Source organism: Bos grunniens, chromosome 13 (assembly GCF_055505025.1).
Source record: "Bos grunniens cultivar Pamir isolate PY7600 chromosome 13, Bosgru_T2T1.0, whole genome shotgun sequence".
Classification (NCBI taxonomy): domain Eukaryota; kingdom Metazoa; phylum Chordata; class Mammalia; order Artiodactyla; family Bovidae; genus Bos; species Bos grunniens.
In genome coordinates, this window is record NC_141177.1 from 14,543,034 (window position 1) to 14,563,705 (window position 20,672).

General features: G+C 46.7%; 1 long non-coding RNA gene across 3 annotated transcripts in view; it reads right to left on the reverse strand.

Moving 5' to 3' along the window:
- Window positions 1–1,603: 1,603 nt before the first annotated feature.
- Window positions 1,604–20,672, reverse strand: part of LOC147360239 (uncharacterized) — a 35,318-nt gene continuing 16,249 nt past the window's right edge. The window contains exons 2-4 of one of the 3 annotated variants that reach the window (XR_015138635.1): window positions 13,380–13,569; window positions 12,758–12,991; window positions 1,604–10,885 (exon numbers count right to left, since the gene is read on the reverse strand). This is a non-coding gene — a long non-coding RNA (uncharacterized LOC147360239). Of the gene's footprint in view, window positions 10,886–10,983; window positions 12,992–13,379; window positions 13,570–20,672 lie in introns of those variants that run through there. The other 2 variants (XR_015138634.1, XR_015138633.1) reach the window with 2 other exon arrangements.

Consider the following 20,672-nt stretch of genomic DNA (forward strand, 5'->3'; position numbering starts at 1 on the left):
TAGCCTGAGAGCAGCCCTGGACCATGTGTAGATCTGTACAAATACGAATGGGTGTGGCTGTGTTCTAACAAAGCATGATTTACGGAAACTGATGGCAGGGCAGGCCAGTTTTGGCCTGTGGGCCAGGGTTTGCTGACCTTTAATCTCAGTACCTTACTTTGTCCTACTGAGCCCTGGGACTGGCTTCCTGCCTCCTTTCCTTGTGTTTGCCACACACAGTCTCCCGGCCATTCATTCTGCTCTGGGTACTATAACTTCCTTTTACTCCAAGAGCCGTCAAGTTCTTCCCAACCTCAGGATCTTTGCATATCCTATTCCCTCTCCCTGAAGAAATTCTCTCCTCTTGGCTTTTGACCAAGACAATGCTTCTTCATTCTTTTTTCATCGCAGGAGCCGCTCAGAGTTCACTTTTGTGTCTCATGTGACATTCTGGTTGAATAGAGCCTCCTTGCAAAGCTTTTCCCACCTAAAGCTACTTCCTTCAGTTTCTCTCATTTCAGTCCTTTGGTTTCCATCTTTGGAGGACATATTACAGATATTAATTATCTGATTGTTTACTGATAACTTTCATCTTGGTTTCTGTTTCTCCACCTCCCCCGACCCCTTGAACTTAAGTCCTAAGAAGGCAAGTTCCTTGTCTGTCCTGTCTCACTTGCTGCTCACTCCTATTTTTTTTTTTTTTTTTTAATAATTTTGGCCTTGCCATGCAGTATGTGGGTTCTTGGTTCCCTGACCAGGGATCAAACCCACAACCCCTGCAGTGGAAGTACATGCATGCCAAGTCACTTCAGTCATGTCTGACTCCTTGTGACCTATTGGACTGTAGCCCATCAGGCTTCTCTGTCCATGGGATTCTCCAGGCAGGAATACTGGAGTGGGTTGCCATGCCCTCCTCCAGGGGATCTTCCAGACCCAGGGATCGAACCTGCGTCTTTTACATCTCCTGCATTGTCAGGTAGGTTCTTTACCAGTAGCACCACCTGGGAAGCCCCTGCTGTGGAAGAGTGGAGGCTTAACCACCGGATTCTTAACCACTGGACCACCAGGGAAGTCCCTGCTCTCTCTTGTTTTTTGGCAGAGTGCTCAGCACATAGTGGTCTCTGGATTTAAAAAGCAAATACTTAAGACCTCTCAGTGAATGATTACTGGATCAATAAAAGGCAGTCCCCAACTTCAGGGAGTTTTAAATCAAGTAGGAGAGTGAGACAGATGAATAATCACAACTCACAAGGTGAGCAGGATTATGACCATCATATGTCTGAATACCAGGGGGCTGGAGGGATCTCTGAGCAAGAAGCCTGCCAGAGCTAAGTGGACCCAGAGCGGATGAAGAATAAAGTCAGGTAAAGAGATAGACCCACAGTGGGGAGCAAGGGTGTGGGGCAAGGCAGGAGGGCAAACAGTTCACATTCCATAGATGGGAACAAGAAAAGAAGCAAGAAGGTAACAGATATTTATGGAGCCTGATGTTGGTATCAGCTACTCAAGGATTTCACGTGATTTTCTTGCAAATAGTATTATTGTACTAATTCTACAAATATAGAAATGGAGGATAAGAGAGGGTAAGTGACCAGACAAAGCTCACACAGCTGGCACGTCAGGATTGGTACTAAAGTCTTCTTTGGTCCATATCACATGATCCAAAATGTAGGGTAGGGGTAATGTACGCATTAATTGGCCTGTGGTTTTCCTTAGGAAAGCATTTCCTTTTCTCCAAATCTTGCCCTAGATTTAACGATCTTCATTGTCATCTTGGTGAACCCCTTGGGAGCTCTTTGGCTCCTCTAGATGCTCCTTGATTGGGCCCAGGCAATTCCACTGGATGAGAGTGGAGGGACAGAGGGAAGGAGGGAAAGAGAGACCTTCCATGAGCGTTTCATCAGCTATGTACTCCTGATTTCACTTGAACCTCATGGTAGCCACACTGGCATGGAAACAACTGTCCCATTTTACAGAAGAGTTAACCGTGGATGGAGAGGATTATCAGCCCACGGTCTCCCAGCAACTAAGAGCTGGACCTCCAACCCCTGTCCTGTGTCCCCCACCCCACACGGCCTCAACACCCTGAAGGCAGCTCCAGTTTCTAGAGAACTGATTGGGATGCGGCGCTCAGAAGGGTGATCAGGGAGCTGGTTCATCTGGCCTCTCTCAACAGTGACAGCCTCTCCTAAGCAGCGACTCAGAAAGGGAAGATGAGAGCACACCTGTCTAAGCGGGCCATCAAATTGCCGGGGGAGAAGCTATTAGATATATGAGGAATTTTTTAGGCGATTCTACTGGGGAAAATAAAAAAAGTGCTTACCGCTTTCTTTTTTTTTTTCTGTTCTCCCCACTGAGTGTTCAATAAACCTGGGCGATGGAGAGGAGAGGAGGCAGCGTCTGAAAGCCCGCCGGTCTCCTTCTCCCCAGGGAGACTGGGAGTGATTTGATTCTGCCCGCTAACGTTGTTCGAGCCCGACTTCATCTCCCCCAGTCCTCATCAGAGCTGCTAATAGGCCCTTCAGAGCTCATAAAGAGATGACCAAATCTGGGGCTGGGGGACTCCAGCTCATTTATCTTCTGCAGGCCCGATCAGATCTGATTTTCTACGCTGACGGCTGGATGCTCAAGTGTGGTCCAGCCTGTGTCTCAGACATCTGCTCAGCCTGGCTGGGTGTGAGGATCCCAAGGAGGGGCTGGGGCCCATTGACCCGCTGGGGTCTCACTGTTCTGACATGGCAGACAGACAGTTCCCTGCCAGCCGTATCGATCTGTGGACGAGAAAATAAAAGTGTTTAGGCTCGGGAAGAAACGATGAAGCCCACTAATGGGAGTGTCAGTTACCACTTTGGGTCCCTGGCATGCTGCAGTGCCTTCTGTGAGTATATGGCTGTGTACATCTGCACGATCCCTGGGCCTCTTGTTATGTCTATGTCAATCAATTTGTAAGCTTCGGCCTGGGGAGGATGTCAAACAAATGTGGAGTCACAGCTACACATAGATACCACCCCCACCACGAATACATTTACCAAATCTGTATTAGTACCTATTAAGGACTAATAACATTCTGCAGCCTTGCAAACCAATTATTTTTAGCTGAAAGTTGGGTTCACCTTTCCCACGAATATTTCTTATTTCTCTAATTAGAAGAGGCTGTTTGCACACACACCAAAAAAAAATAATAATAATTTGGGGATTCCCATCAAGTATATTTAACCATATGCTCTTCAATTAAATGAAACAGTGAATGTGGTGATAATAATAATTACCATCGTCTGAGTGCTTCTGAAGTTCACCAGATGCACAGCCACCAGTGACGTCTCATAGAAATGCTGCAAGGCAGGCACCCTTAACGGCACCACGTTAGATGAGAAAACTGAGGATTAGGGGATGTTCTGGTTAGCTGTCACTGTGTAACAAACTGTCTCACAACAGCATAAAACAACATCCATTTTAGTTGACTCACAGATTCTACGGATCAGAAATTTGGAAAGGGCAGAGCAGGACAGTACTCCCCTGCTTGATGAAGTCTGGGTTCTCTCCTGGGGTTTCATGAGCGGTTGGAGTAACCCAAACAACTGGGGTTGGGATAGTTGAGCTGGGGAAGCCACTTTTAAGATGGCTTCTCCACTTCCATACCTAGTGCCTAGGTTGAGCTGGCCAAAGACTAGGTTCAGCTAGAAATATAGACTGGAGCATCTGTCATGGCCGCGCCAACACGGTGGTCTCAGGATAGTCAGCCTTCTTATATGGTGGCCCAGGACTCCAAGAGTGAGTGCTCCTGGACTATTATGATCTATCCTTGGAACAGTGACATTGGTCAGCTCTACTACGCTCTATGGGTCTAAGCATTCCCAAGTCCATATAGACTTGAAGGAAAGGGACACAGTCTTCAACTGTCAATGGGGGAAGAGTCAAAGAACTGGGTACTGTGTTTTAAACCTATCCCAAAGAGGTTAACTAACCTTCTCTGAGATTTCACAGTGTGGAAGAGACAGCCCAGGGATATGAAGCCAGGTAATCTGACCCCAAGAGCCTTCTCTCTTAGTGGCCATATGGTACTTCAAGCATTGATGGACATGCAACAGATGGTAAGTTTATGTGCATAACTTATCGATCTGTAGGACAGACCAAGAAATGGACAAGGAGCATTTTTTTTAGGGAGTAGGTGAGAGTGGTGACAATCTGGAATCAGGTTGTGAAAGGGAAGTTTCAAAAGTGTTTGCTGTCAGGAGTGCTTTCACAATCAAAATAAAAACCATGATACCTTCAGACTACAGAGGAATTGAAGAGTTTTTCTTGAGCTAAGTTTTTGCATTTACACTATGGAAAAGTCCCTGCCCTTATAGTTGAAATGACCCATGGTGGTCAGGAACCAGATAGTTGACTCAAAGAGTTTGCGGCTTTATTTCCACGAGCACTGGGAGAACCCAGAAGACATGAGGCTGAAGTTTGCCAAGAACTTATGTGATTCTTCAGAGCCTGTGCTTGCAAGTGCTCAGTCTGGATCCAGCCTCAGGGCTTCTCAAAGGAATAAAGACTGTACATCCAGGATGGCTGGGCTGGGCTGGGAGTTTGCAGGGTTTGCAACCTGCCTACAAAATTGAAGAGTCTTTGGTGATGACCCCTCCTGTTTCTCTTTAAGGGAGATAAAGTTATAAGGAGTGATTTCTGAGGATCTAAAATGGGCAAGAGGTCATGGGAGTGTCCAGTTGAGGCTCTGAATCCAAGTTTTGGACAAAGTGTCCTGGCTTCACCTTTGAATGACATCTGGACCAAAGAAGCAACAACTGGCCAGGCGTGTTCTGGCTGCCAGGGCAGGGCAAGGAAGCTTCTTGCCTTACCTGAAGAGACAGGTTTATTCTCATTTGGCCTCCCTGGAGGGTGGAGGGTGGTGCCAGGGAGGAACACCCTGGTGGTCTGCCTCTGGAGGTGCTGAGCTCACAATACATGGAGGTAGCCTGGCTGATGATACATGTGGGCAACACTGGGCTTTGTGGATAGACCCTGGCTGTTTATTCACTCTGATGATTGGTGTCAGTGTTTGGGAGGCATGAAGTGAGGTCTCTCCCACTGAGAGGAGATGCAGGCTTCTCTGGGAACCCTGATAGCTGAGCCATTTAACTCTGAGTGTTTCCAAATGCTGAGGGTTTGTCTTAGGGTGGGTACTCCCTGAAGCAGATCCCCAAGGCCAAGATTCCAGTACAAGTAGATTATTTGGGGGGTCCAACACAGACAAGGAAATGGGGAAATGAGACAAGGAAATGAAGGCAATAAGGAAGAGAGTGATATCAAGTGAGGTATAGTGGGGGATTGGAGCTGACTCCTGTGGGGAAAGTTTAGAGCTCGGTGTAATACAAGCACTTAGAGAATCATCCCATCTGAGGAGTCAGGGAGCTGGGGTATTTATATACCAGAGGTCAAGGGTTACTAGTTGAAACCTATTGCTGAGCTTGTAATTTTTTTTAACATTTCTAGAAAACAACCAAACAAAAATTCAGACTTACACACCAAGTCTCTGATAAGCAGAGGACCTTCTTCCTGGACAAAGCACATATGTACTTCTAAAAAAATTTGGTGTACAATTTCAGGTGACTGTTGGATTCCTGAAGACCCTCCATGGACCCCACATCTCCCTACATGAAAGTTCAGGTAATAGTGACATGTATCTAGCCAACTGGGCTGGAATACCCTCCAGCCTCCTTCTTTCGCTGCCTCAGATTCTGACCATCTTTTTTAGAGGGTCATATGGCTCTGGATCCAAGATTTTAAAATCTATAAGCTAGAAACTTATGCTGACTGTCCTTATTCTAGAAATCTGTACCTTGAAGAGCGGATGGCAGTAGCCCCCTTTCAGGCAGGTTTATACATAGTCTCTAGTCTAAGTTCTCCAGGGACAAAAAATCCAAGCATCTCCTCCAGGGGTCCCTGTGGTGTCCTGCCATGATTAAAATGCAGTCCCATCCTGTCCCCATTCGTTCAGTCTCCTGAGTCAGGGATGGACAGTCAAAATGAAGCCTTGAAGGAACATGGAAATATGAACACATGTGATTAGTAGGGTAGAGGTATTTTGGGTCGTTCTTTTCTAATTTTTAGTTGTCTGTTTTTCTGGTATAACACTGCTTGAACAATATGTTTTAAAAAGAACCCCAATGAGATCAGAGTTTAGAAATCATCTCTATTTTCAGCTTGAACAAACAAAAGAAAATGAACTATCCCAACACAATCAGTAAGGCTTTTATTGTTCACCAGTAGACTAATTTTGTTCTCTGTTCCTAAATGTTTTTTGTAGTGTCTCCTTCCCATGTGTCTTTCAAATGCAAAAGGCAAGACCACACATTCCAAGACATACATGATATCCTCACCTTATGCTTTAACCACCAGAACCTCTTGCCCTTCCTCTTTTGCAAGGCTTTTAATGACTCTGTGCCTTGCAAATGCTGTTCCCACTGCCTATAATGCCTTCCCACTATGTCTTCCTGAGAAATTTGTACTTTTCTATTTTAGGCCCAATAGCGAGGTTGTCTCTTGGTGAATCCATAAACAGAGGTGCTCCTGTTTTCTCTACTCCAGTCTCCTTTTGCCCAGCCTCTGTCTTACTATGGGTCATATTTTATTTTTAATTATTTGTTTCCACGTTTGTCTCTCTTTCTGGATCCTTGAGGGGAGGGATGGAGATTTATTTATAACTTAATTGCAAAACCCAGCTAAAACCTGGCATGTAGTCTAAGCCCAATAAGTGCATGCAATAATTTTGTGGTGCTAATGCAGAAGCGTCTGAGACCCTTCCTAGCAGTTGCAGTGTCCTGTTGATATTGTAAGGAAATCTTTTGGATTGTGGGGTGGAGTCCTTTCTCAGTCTACCGTCACGTCTACTGTCTACTGTCACAGCCGCTTCTTTCTACCCACTTGTGTGATTTTGATGTCCAAGGCTAAGACTGCTAATCATAGCCCTTTGGTTCCAAAGCCCATCCTTATCTCTGTTCCTTTCCTCTCCACCGTACAGAAATGAAAGAAAAGGGGACCTCCCTGGTGGGCCAGTGGTTAAGACTCTGGAGTTCCAAGGCAGGGGGTGCAGGTTCCATCCCTGGTCAGGGAACTAAGAGCCTACATGCCATATGGCCAAAAGAAAGAAAAGGCCTTCAGTCTCAATTTTCCTGTTCATAGTTAGGTATATTTGTTGAGTGCTTACACTCTGACACTGTACTAACTGCTTTCATCGATTAACTCATTTTATTTTCATAAGAGCTCTATTCACATAGCCTCTCGCATATTTGAATACTTCAGAAATACTAATCAAGGAGATGGTGTGGTCAAGATTCAAGGCAGGGAAAGAAGGAGGCTGGACAATGGTACAGCCCAATTGCTATATAAATGTCACCCTACATTTCATTTGCCTAGAAGTAGTCACGTGGTCACATCTAATGACAGGCAGGCTGGAAAGTACATTTGCTGGGTGACCCAGAAGAGGAATATAGAAAAGGATATAGCGCCATTTCTGACATTTCAGCAGAGACTATAAAGTGGAGATGGAAGAGTTTTCAAGCGAGAAAGAATCCCACATGGAAAGACTATAAGCTGGGGAAAAAAGTTGGCCTTTTGATGACTAAAAGGATGTCATTATGTCTGGCACATAATAAGCAAGGAAGAAAAAACTATGAGACAAATTAGGAGAGGTTGGCAGGAGCCAGGTCATTTAGGATTTGCTTCCGAGAGGTGTAAGAAACCACCAAAATGTTTTAAGCCAGGGACTGTCATGACCATTTTTAGAAGCTCACCCTAACTGAAGCATGGAGAAATGTCTATAGGGGAGAAATAGGAGCAGGGAGACAACTCAAGAGGTTGTTACAGAAGGTCAGGAAGGAGATGATGGTGGCTCAGAATGGGTGATAGGGTCAGCGATTGTATTCCCACTTTGTAAATCACAGAAGTAACAAGTGTATGCTGCAACCTAAAATTTGCTCCTTACAGTTCAAATATTCATTCCTCTCATGCTTGCTTAATAGGTTGTTTATTGTGTTGTTCTTCTGTGTATAATACCATATTGGTTTGTGTCTAAGCACAAGCATCTATTACCAAGCTTCTGATCAAGGGACATTCAATGTAAATGCTAAGGAAGTGAAGAGAAGGAAGAAGGGACACTGGGCTGGATTAAACCAAGGTGCAATTCACAAACAGTGCGGAGATTCTGGCAGGGCTCTGGTGGATGAAGAAGCCATAGGAACCATAGAAAAAATGAGGACTCCAGAGACAGTGCTCTGGTTTTTTGCCTTGGAAGCAGCCTTATATGAGTTACTTGAGACTCCCTGGACTTTGTAGAAAGGTTTTGAAACGCTAATGAAAAGGATGCAGACTTTTAAATCCAATAGAAATGGGTCTAAATTTCGGTTTTTATCTCTACAAGTTATGTGACCCGGGGAAAGATATCTTCCAGCTTCAATTCCTCATTTATAAAACACCAATTGTATCGGTCAGCTTGGCTGAATTAACAAGCATCACCAAGATCTCATTGACTTAAAACAAACTTTCATTTGTCACTAAGTTGTAGGTCCCCTGCTATGCCTCTGTTCAATGTGCTTTCTTATCCCAGGACCCAGGCTGTGACCTATTCTTGGAGCAGAAGGAGAGAGCAAGACAGAAAGCAGAAACTTGTTCTGAGAGCTTCATAGGGCAAAAAGCACATCTGTTTTCATTCATTCGGTCCAAGACAGTCGTGTGTGCTTGCTAAGTCGCTTCAGTCATGTCTGACTCTTTGCGACCCCATGTACTGTAGCCTGCCAGGCTCCTCTATTCATGGAGTTCTCCAGGCAAGAATACTGGAGGGGGTTGCCATTTATTTCTCCAAGGGATCTTTCCAACCCAGGGATCAAACCTTTGTCTCTTGTGGCTCCTGCTTTGCAGGCAGATTCTTTACTGATGAGCCACCAGGGAATCCTGAAGACAGTCACATCACTCAATCTGTTATTAGGATAGGAAAATATATTCTGTCTACAAAGAAGCACAATGAGTCACATGACAATGGGAGAGACTGTATAATTGGGAATATTATTATAATACAACCTGCCACATCTACCTGCAGAATCACCGCAGGAATTAAGTAAATGAAATACAAAGCACCTGACAGTGTCTGCCCAGTAAGCACTCAGCAAAGGCCCGTTCTTATGAAGTAGCCCGACTTCGACATGTATTTGCAAACACAGAATTAAAATGTGATTCTCTTTGCCTTCTACCCTCCTCTTGCCTCTCAATAACTCCTTCCTTACACACTTGCTGCTGCTGCTGCTGCTAAGTCGCTTCAGTCGTGTCCGACTCTGTGCGACCCCATAGACAGCAGCCCACCAGGCTCCCCCGTCCCTGGGATTCTCCAGGCAAGAACACTGGAGTGGGTTGCCATTTCCTTCTCCAATGCATGAAAGTGAAAAGTGAAAGGGAAGTCGCTCAGTCGTGTCCGACTCCTAGTGACCCCATGGACTGCAGCCCACCAGGCTCCTCCATCCATGGGATTTTCCAGGCAAGAGTACTGGAGTGGGGTGCCATCGCCTTCTCCCCCTTACACACTTAGGAGCATAAAAATTGCCTTGTGCAAAATATAAAGTTTTCAGTGGCAGGTAGACCTTGGTTTGAAACTCAGGTGTGTTGGACACTCTTGTGTGACTGGCTGAGATCAGTTGTTCTTTCTGAGCCCCAGTCTGCTCATCCATAAAATGGGGAGAAGAGGCTGTCCCATTGGATTGATGTAAAGGTTAAATTTTTCCCGAGGAACTCAGAGCATTCTCTTTCATCAGTAGATTGCCCTCAGCTTCTGGTAAGTTCTTAGAATTAAGTGTCTTCTATTTCAGTGTGAGGCAAGAAAAGCTTATCTTCTGCCAGATACTTAGAGAAAGTAAACCTCGGTCTTTCTCCAGTAGTTATTGCCATTCCCTTTACTGGAAGAAGACTTGGGACTTTTCCCTGACTGTTAGATACATGGAATTTCTTGAGGGCCCATGGATACTCCAAATTTTCCCATAACTCGATGCTTTTATTGGTGCTGGCCCTTCTGCTTGGGATGTCTTCATTTATCTCAAAGGAAATTCCTTTGGTGAATGTTCCCATATCCTTCTCATCACCCTTCCCCCATCATCGGAATTAGTTAAATAATTACCCTTGACTCCATACTTTTAAATCAAACTTACCCTCACGTAGTAACATATATTAGTGGGTTAGGGCACCAACTTTTGGATATGGTTACTCGGATCAAGGGTTTCCTAGGGGATTCAGTGGTAGAGAATCCCCCTGACAATGCAGGAGATGCAGGAGACATAGGTTTGATCCCTTGGTCCAGAAGATATGCTGGAGAAGGAAATGGCAACCCATTCCAGTATTCTTACCTGGGAAATCCTATGGACAGAGGAGCCTTGGGGGCTACAGTTCACATAGGGTTGCAAAGAGTTGGACATAACTGAGCGAATGAGCACTTATGCACACACTTCGATCAAACCTCATCCCTCCAGCCTTAAACCCTAGTACTGAGGCAAGTAGGGGCCAGTTTGTTATGAATGAAATGCTGAACAGTGCCCAGGTCATCCTGAGCAATCAGAAACCTACCTGAGGTCAGGTAAGAAAGCAACATGATCATGCTTGTCCTTGAAAATGATATCTGTGACTCTGAGTGAAATGTACTGGAAGGGAGAAGGCTAAAGGACAATGTGACCATATAGGCAAGAGTTGGTGTTCTTGGTCTTCAAGAAACCTTGCTGGTAAATACTCCCCACGTTTCTCGGCTGGGTTTTGTCTTGTTTGCTAGATGCCTGGGTTCCTGGGGTGCCTGGGTCTCTGGTAGATTCATTCCCCTCCCTTTGAGCATTTCTCAAAGTGTGATTTTCTTGTGACTGGTGCTTGTCTGTGAACTTTTGTTATCAACCCTCTGTAAGAGAATTACAGAAGCCAAGTATAAGCATCATAAGTTTCAATAAGAACTTGGTATCCAGGTTCATGATCATTCTTTTCTAGTAACTGATTTTTATTTTGTTTTACTCAAGTAGTGGTTGGTAATGCATGAGGATGAAATGAACAGACAAAGAGTGCCTTCAACCAGCTCTTCACCAGAGACGTTCAGGAAGCACGGACGTCGTGTTCCCTGTGATGTTCTCTCTCTCTTTTCCTTTGCTGGGGTAGGAGGGTTTTAGTTATTTTCTAGATTCTAGTGAAATCAGATTACAAACCAGTGGCATGTCAGACACTTCTAATTTTTTACGTTGAGGGCATTTCTTGGGCCCTGCTATCCTACTTTCTTCTAGTTACAAGCCTGTCAACATTTTGTCTGGATGGGGAGGGGCTGTTTAAATGTTTAATCTCACGTTTCCACCTGCATCTCTTTCTCTCTCTTTAATTACTAGACTTTGTTTTTAGCACAGTTTTTAGTTTACAGAAAAGTTGAGCAGGAACTTCCGTGGTGCTCCAGTAGCTAAGAAGCCACACTTCCAGTGTAGGGGGCTAGGGTTCGATCCCTGGTCAGGGAACTAGATACCATGTGGCCAATGAAGCCAAATAAATAAATGTTTTTAAAAGTGCCTCATCTTTAAAAAACAAAAGCAAAACAAAGCAAATGAAAGTTGAGTAGAAAGTTCAGAGAGTTATCATATAACCCTTCCTTCTCTGTCATGCAGTTTTCCTTACAAATGTTTTGCACTAGTGTGCTATATTGGCTGTATTTGTTACAACTGATGAGTCAAAATTAATACCTTAGTATTATTATTAACTAAAGCCTGTAGTTGACATTAGGGCTCACTCTTCATGTTGTATATTCCATGACTTTTGATAATTCCATAGTGGGAGGTATCTACCAATACATGATCAAACAGAAGAGTTTTATTGCCCTAAAATCTCCCGTGTTCCACCTACTCATCCTTCCTTCCCTCTCCCCAAATCCCTGGCAACCTGATCTTTTCCCATCTCCACAGTTTGCCTCTTCTATAGAGGGAGTTAGAATAAGACGGTATATAGTGTTTTCTTTTTAAAAATTTTATTGGGTTATAATGTCTTTGCAATGTTTGTTGTATTAGTTCCTGCTGCATAGCAGAGCGAACCAGCCATATGCATACATATAGTCCCTCTTTTTGAATTTCCTTCCCATTTAGGTCACCACAGAGCACTGAATAGAGTTTCCTGTGCTGCACAGTAGGTTCTCATTACTTCTCTATTTTATGCAGAGTATCAATACTGTGTCAGTCCCCATCTCCCAGTTCATCCCATCCCCCGTTCCTCCCTTGGTATCCGAACATTTGTCAGGTGTTTCAATTTTTGCTTCAGTGTCTCTTTTTTGTTTCTCTTTCCCCCAAATCTTCATGTCCTCTCCATCATCTTAAAACACAGACACAGACACACACACACAATTCTTCTAAAACAGGACAGAAAACCCTAGAAAATGAGAAAAGTCCGTAACTAGCCTGGCTCACAAATTTGTAAGTGTGAAAGGGCATCTGGGGGGCATTTTCTATCTCTGCCGGCCTTCCTATCAGGATGTGAGCACAGAATTTTCACCCCACTCAGGAGAGTTAGGCCTCTCCTCCCTGTTCAGTCCGCTCGTTTCTCTAGAAGCAAGGGCCTTTTCGTCTGCGCTGTGTCTGAGTGGTAATTACCTTGTGTCTGTTCTGCTGCCTTCAAATTATTTTTCCCACCTCCAGAGCAATTGCCTCCCACTACTTATCTCAACTGTGATCTTCAACAGGGCACAGGGGACCTGTCTCTTGACTCTCATATTTTTACTTCTGATGTTAGAAAGTCCCCTTGAACTTACATTTACAGACACCTGCAAAGCCCGCGTGCCTTCACGTCAGCGGACACGTCCCGGGGGCAGGGTGTTTGCAATTACAGCTGGAGCTCGCTGTGTGATCAGAGAGCTGCCAGGCCGTCGAGACCCGCCCCGCGGAGCATCTCTGATGAGTGACGGGGTCATTATTATCAATGTTATGCGGGGTTTCAGGTAAAGTCCTGTAGCAGGAACGCTTTTTTTCCCTTTATCCTTTCTGAGCTGTAAAGACAGACATACATATATTAATACATACATATTTGCATAGTGGAGAAGGCAATGGCACCCCACTCCAGTACTCTTGCCTGGAAAATCCCATGGATGGAGGAGCCTGGTAGGCTGCAGTCCATGGGCTTGCTGGGAGTCGGACACGACTGAGCCGCTTCACTTTCACTTTTCACTTTCATGCATTGGAGAAGGAAATGGCAACCCACTCCAGTGTTCTTGCCTGGAGAATCCCAGGGAAGGGGGAGCCTGGTGGGCTGCCGTCTATGGGGTCACACAGAGTCGGACACGACTGAAGTGACTTAGCATAGCATAGCATATGCATAGACCCAGATACAGCCTGGCTGAAGAACAGGGAAATGAAGTTAGACCAAAGATTTCTCACACATTCTGGAACAATCCTTCTGCAGGGCCTCTTCTCAAAGTCTCCCCTTTTTTGCTGTCGGGTGGTCACAGAGTCGGACACGACTGAAGCGACTTAGCAGCAGCAGCAGCAGCAGTCCTCTTCCCGGGAGCAAGAGTGTGGCTTAGTCTTACACAGGCCTTCCTCGGTGGCTCAGTGATAAAGACTCTGCCTGCCAATGCAAGAGAACCTGGGTTTGGTCCCTGGGTCAGGAAGATCCCCTGGAGAAGGGAATGACAAGCCACTCCAGTATTCTTGCCTGAGAAATTCCACAGACAGAGAAGCCTGGCAGGCTACAGTCCATGGGGTCACAAAGAAACAGACACGACTGAGTGACTTAACAACAGTAGTGACCACAAAGTCCTATACTGGAGGGCCGATCTCCTTTTTTGGCTAGCTTTTTGGTTCTAACCTCTAATAATTTATGTATTTTGTTGAGCGTAGCATTTCTCTTAATGGAGATATTTTCTTCCACTTTTGTTTCTTGCAGGGAAGATTAAAAAAAATACCGAGTTGATCCTAAATCCTTGCATCAGTATAGGGCTTCTTGGGAGAGCCCACTTTTCTCCTGCTTCTCACTGTGGATGTCTATGTTCTGTGCTGCTGCTGTTGACAATCATCCCTTCAGGCCTATTCCATAAATTATGTCCCTGTGGGTGGGCCTCATGTCCCCTGAAGGAAGAAGGCACACCCAGTGTTAATCATCTGGGGACCAGGCCATGCTAAGCTGGAACATTCCATCTTAGCAGGCATGGAAGGGACCTCCCAGTCTCTCCACTTTAGTTTCGGCCTTTGAGGAGGCTTGATGTTTTTAGGGTGGTCTAGAGTGTAATGGGTTCAGCATCACTTCCTTGATGGTGAGGTTTGATGAGAACTAAGAACAGGCTGGTCTGCTCTGGGCCTTAAGTCAGCTGTGGGAGACCTCCTCCATCTTGTAAGTGAATATTTCTGGTTATTTCTTGCCTGTTCATTCCCTTCAGTTGGCCTAAGGCCTTTAGAAAAGACTCCTTGGAGCCTTAGAAACTTGTCTCCAAAACACTGCTGAATTCAGGGGAAGACCTCGCCTCGCCACTTCAGGGGAGCTGCAAAGAGACCATAATGGCTCCCAAGATCAACAGAAACAACAAGGGATGTTACAGAGTCTGTGTTTTCAAACCAGGACTCATATTTTAAAATAGTCACCATAGCCCATCATTATCCTCTGAATCTTAGCGCATCCTTACAAAGTGACACTACGCTTGCTTCCATGTTGCAGATGACGAAACGGAACATTTGAGACTGTATTCCTGCTACCCATCGCCTTTGGCATCCTCTATTTTCTGCTCTCTTTGGAGGACCTGTGCTGCATAGTAAGAGAAGAAGTTGAGTATTTTTATTGAACAGTTTCGCAGCATGCAAAGCGCCATTGCAAAATTGGTCTAGCGGGAGAGTGGAAGTCTGTGTGGAGAGCAAGACAGAATTGTTTCTTCCTGTTCCTTTCTTTCTCCTTCCCTTTTTCTTTCTTCCTTTCTCTCTTTCTTTTTTCTTAATTTTCAGAACAGGATGCTGCAGCTCCCAGGAGCTGTGCGAAATAGATGGAGAATAAACCACATGCCAATAGATGAAGGACATGGGACTCAGAAATATTTCAGGTCTAGGACTGTTCCTCTGGTGCTTTATTTTGACCAAATTCAGAAGATGACCAGGTATGGAAATGCCCGGGATGGGGGACATAGTGGCAGCACAGAGTCAAATACGGAAGGATTCCCAAGCCCCAGGGGGCGACAATCCTGCTAAATCAGGACTTTCTGTACGTTTGCCTGGCACATCTCCAGGCCTTTCTGGAAGTGACCATGAGGACTCCTGTGGATGTTCAAGTATCTCAGTGTATCAGTTAATGGGCTCTGACAAAGGGCCAACACACTGTGGAGAATGGAAACAATTCTGCAGATGCCTTGGCCCTCTACCTGATTTTACCAGCTCACAGAAAACCAAGGGAAGTTTTGACGCTTTTTTATGCTTCAAGGATCCCAGCAATTGTTCTCTTTCTCTGTTTCAGCCACCATCACAGACCCTGATGCTCTGACAACTCCTGAACACTGGGGGTGAGAAGGATATTCACGTCTGAGGACCTCGACTCCACGGTGGGAAGGAATTACCTGCGAAGTGTGGTCTCGGAAAAAATTTCTCTCAGAGGTTATATGAGGACAAGCCGAGGAAACATAAGCCATAGCTCTTTGGAATTGTAACAATATTCCAAGACAAATGTTTCTCAGAGGCTGGGTTTTTTTTCCTACATCTGTCACACCCTGGGTGTGACATGGGGGAATGCTCTTCCCCTCCCTAAGCCACAGATCCTCATCTATAAAGAAGGGAACTTGGAATGCCAAGAACCCCAATATCATGCTTTGAATGGAGACATGTCGGGAATGCAGAAGCTCAGGCTGGTTGGGGAAGGATGGACCCAGGTCAGGGCAGGGCTTGTACTGAGTGATGAGCAAGGGGTGTGGTGACCAGGACGTGAGCCAGTCCGGAAAGAAGGTCTAAAATTGTCTGATCTGGGGGCCCGAGAGGACAGGAGGGATTCTCCATGGAGTGGCAGTCAAGCCAGGTCAGGCTCTGGGCAGGCTGCCTGGCTTGGGGAATGGCATCGATGTGTGGGGAGAGGCCGGACAGGTGTCAGGGCCCAAGCCAAGAGGACTGGAGGTCAGGACGGTGCATTCGTACTAAACTAATCGACTGAGTGCAAGGCAGGCCCAAGTCAAAATCCATTCACCCAGACCACACAGCATCACTGGGTGACCACAGAGAGACCCAGTTTTAAGACAAAGAGTTGGACACGACTCTTAAAAGACGAGTTTAAGACAACAAGAGTAATTCTAGGCTCACTTGCTTTCTCAGGGCAAATACAAGGCTGTCTTGGCTGGAAGGCTGGAGAAGCTGGACAGACTCCTTTAGAGCGGGATATGGTACTTTCATTTTAATCTAAATGAAAATATTACAAGCCAGCACACATGGGGTGCTTTCTCTGTGCTGCACTATTCTAAGTGCCTTCCATGAGTGCACCCATGGGCAGGTTGATTTTAAAGTCCGTTCTTATTAATCACTATGGTAGAAAAATATATATATATATATATTTTTGCCAATATCAAATTATGGTGATATCTATCCCTTCAGCTATAACCTCTGTCACGGCTGAAGAATCTAGGCAAACATATAGAGAGTGGGGAGGGGCAAATGGAAACCTAAACAGACTGAAGACTCTCAGGAAATGGGGGCCCTTTCAATGACAGCATCTGTGTGAATTTCATTGTCAGGCCTTCCTTTTCAGCAGGATCAAGGAAGGAGTCATGCTTAAATGCTTCCCCAGTCACTCCTGTGTCTTTCCACCACAAAGTCCGTATCTCTAAGCTGGAGGTGACTGCAGGCAACATTCTGCAGCTTCTACAAATGTCTCAGTTTCCTCTAGGTTTGGATGTAAGGTGACTGTGGGAGAAAGCCACTTGAGACATTAGAAGTGCTACTAGAAATAGTTTTTAAATGTTTTAATCACATTTGTGGGTTAGTTGCTAAGTCGCGTCCAATTCTCTGTGACTCCATGGACTATAGCCTGCCAGGCTCCTCTGTCCATGGAATTCTCCAGGCAATGATACTGGAGTGGGTTGCCATTCCCTTCTCCAGGGGATCTTACTAAAGCAGGGATCAAACCCGAGTGTCATGCACTGCAGGCAGATTCTTTACCGTCAGAGCCACCAGGGAGTAAAAAGAGTGAAGCACATTTTCTTATAATGTTTGTCCTTTCTGACCACATTCCTTGGGAATACCAGGCTGCTGCTAAGTCGCTTCAGTCGTGTCCGACTCTATGCGACCCCATAGATGGCAGCCCACCAGGCTCCCCGTCCCTGGGGTTCTCCAGGCAAGAACACTGGAGTGGGTTGCCATTTCCTTCTCCAATGCATGAAAGGGAAAGTGAAGCCGCTCAGTCGTGTCAGACTCTTCAACGACCTCATGGACTGCAGCCTACCAGGCTCCTCCATCCATGGGATTTTCCAGGCAAGAGTACTGGAGTGGGGTGCCATCACCTTCTCAGGCACATTCAGCTTTCTAATCCTTATGATGTATTTCAAAATTTAAAAAAATTAATTTTGTATTGGCATATAGCTGTTTTCAAATGTTCTGTTAGTTTCAGGTATACAACAAAGTGATTCAGTTGTGGGTGTGTATATATATATATTCTTTTCCCATGTAGATTATTACAGAATGTTGGGTAGAGTTCCCTGTGCTATATGGTAAGTTCTTGTTGATTATCATTTTATATGAATACAGCAATGTGTACACGTTAATCCCAAACTCTTAGCGCACCCCTCCCTAGCCCTGACGATATTGACCCCGTAATCTCTCTTAACGCACCCCTCCCTAGCCCTGACGATATTGACCCCGTAATCTCTCTTAGCGCACCCCTCCCTAGCCCTGACGATATTGACCCCGTAATCTCTCTTAGCGCACCCCTCCCTAGCCCTGACGATATTGACCCCGTAATCTCTCTTAGCGCACCCCTCCCTAGCCCTGACGATATTGACCCCGTAATCTCTCTTAGCGCACCCCTCCCTAGCCCTGACGATATTGACCCCGTAATCTCTCTTAGCGCACCCCTCCCTAGCCCTGACGATATTGACCCCGTAATCTCTCTTAGCGCACCCCTCCCTAGCCCTGACGATGTTGACCCCGTAATCTCTCTTAGCGCACCCCTCCCTAGCCCTGACGATGTTGACCCCGTAATCTCTCTTAGCGCACCCCTCCCTAGCCCTGACGATGTTGACCCCGTAATCTCTCTTAGCGCACCCCTCCCTAGCCCTGACGATATTGACCCCGTAATCTCTCTTAGCGCACCCCTCCCTAGCCCTGACGGTATTGACCCCGTAATCTCTCTTAGCGCACCCCTCCCTAGCCCTGACGATGTTGACCCCGTAATCTCTCTTAGCGCACCCCTCCCTAGCCCTGACGATGTTGACCCCGTAATCTCTCTTAGCGCACCCCTCCCTAGCCCTGACGATATTGACCCCGTAATCTCTCTTAGCGCACCCCTCCCTAGCCCTGACGATATTGACCCCGTAATCTCTCTTAGCGCACCCCTCCCTAGCCCTGACGATATTGACCCCGTAATCTCTCTTAGCGCACCCCTCCCTAGCCCTGACGGTATTGACCCCGTAATCTCTCTTAGCGCACCCCTCCCTAGCCCTGACGATGTTGACCCCGTAATCTCTCTTAGCGCACCCCTCCCTAGCCCTGACGATGTTGACCCCGTAATCTCTCTTAGCGCACCCCTCCCTAGCCCTGACGATATTGACCCCGTAATCTCTCTTAGCGCACCCCTCCCTAGCCCTGACGATATTGACCCCGTAATCTCTCTTAGCGCACCCCTCCCTAGCCCTGACGGTATTGACCCCGTAATCTCTCTTAGCGCACCCCTCCCTAGCCCTGACGATGTTGACCCCGTAATCTCTCTTAGCGCACCCCTCCCTAGCCCTGACGATATTGACCCCGTAATCTCTCTTAGCGCACCCCTCCCTAGCCCTGACGATATTGACCCCGTAATCTCTCTTAGCGCACCCCTCCCTAGCCCTGACGATGTTGACCCCGTAATCTCTCTTAGCGCACCCCTCCCTAGCCCTGACGATGTTGACCCCGTAATCTCTCTTAGCGCACCCCTCCCTAGCCCTGACGATGTTGACCCCGTAATCTCTCTTAGCGCACCCCTCCCTAGCCCTGACGATATTGACCCCGTAATCTCTCTTAGCGCACCCCTCCCTAGCCCTGACGATGTTGACCCCGTAATCTCTCTTAGCGCACCCCTCCCTAGCCCTGACGATATTGACCCCGTAATCTCTCTTAGCGCACCCCTCCCTAGCCCTGACGATATTGACCCCGTAATCTCTCTTAGCGCACCCCTCCCTAGCCCTGACGATGTTGACCCCGTAATCTCTCTTAGCGCACCCCTCCCTAGCCCTGACGATGTTGACCCCGTAATCTCTCTTAGCGCACCCCTCCCTAGCCCTGACGATGTTGACCCCGTAATCTCTCTTAGCGCACCCCTCCCTAGCCCTGACGATATTGACCCCGTAATCTCTCTTAGCGCACCCCTCCCTAGCCCTGACGATGTTGACCCCGTAATCTCTCTTAGCGCACCCCTCCCTAGCCCTGACGATATTGACCCCGTAATCTCTCTTAGCGCACCCCTCCCTAGCCCTGACGATGTTGACCCCGTAATCTCTCTTAGCGCACCCCTCCCTAGCCCTGACGATATTGACCCCGTAATCTCTCTTAGCGCACCCCTCCCTAGCCCTGACGATGTTGACCCCGTAATCTCTCTTAGCGCACCCCTCCCTAGCCCTGACGGTATTGACCCCGTAATCTCTCTTAGCGCACCCCTCCCTAGCCCTGACGATGTTGACCCCGTAATCTCTCTTAGCGCACCCCTCCCTAGCCCTGACGGTATTGACCCCGTAATCTCTCTTAGCGCACCCCTCCCTAGCCCTGACGATGTTGACCCCGTAATCTCTCTTAGCGCACCCCTCCCTAGCCCTGACGATGTTGACCCCGTAATCTCTCTGATGCTACTCTTCCATCTCTCTAGTCCCACTGAAAACGCCCTAGTTCTAGCCTTCAATGTCTCTTTTTAAAAAGTATGTATTTACTTGGCTGCACCAGGTCTTGTTGCGGCACACAGGCACACAGGATCTGGTTGTTTTTCTTCCAGCTGGGGCATGTGAACTCTTAGTTGCAGCATGTGGGATCTAGCTCCCTGACCAGGGATCAAACCTGGGCCTCCTGCACTGGGAGTGTGGAGCCTGAGCTACTGGGCCCCAGGTGTCTGACTCACATCTCTGCTTCCCTGATTTACTCTCTTCAGTCTGTCCATCACTCCCTCAGAAGCATCATCTTCTTGCTCAGAATAGCCACAGGCTCCTGTCACCTGCAAATCAATACCCAGAACCCACATCCCACATCTAAATCCCCTAAGAACTCCCCTAAATCCCCTCTCTGATCTCAGCTTTCATTCGAGTTCCATGCTCTTTGAGATCAGCAAATATGATCATGTTCTCAATGTCCCCAACTCAGTATCTTCCATCTGTCAAAAATATCCTTTCCCCATCTCCATTTGTGAGCAATTAATATTGGAAAGTCCATCCTCCTTTTTAGTGTTCAAATCAAAGGCAAATCACTCCAAGAAGGGTTCTTGTAACCCCAACCTCAGACCTCATAACTCGTAAGGATCACGCCCAACTCTAAGTCCCC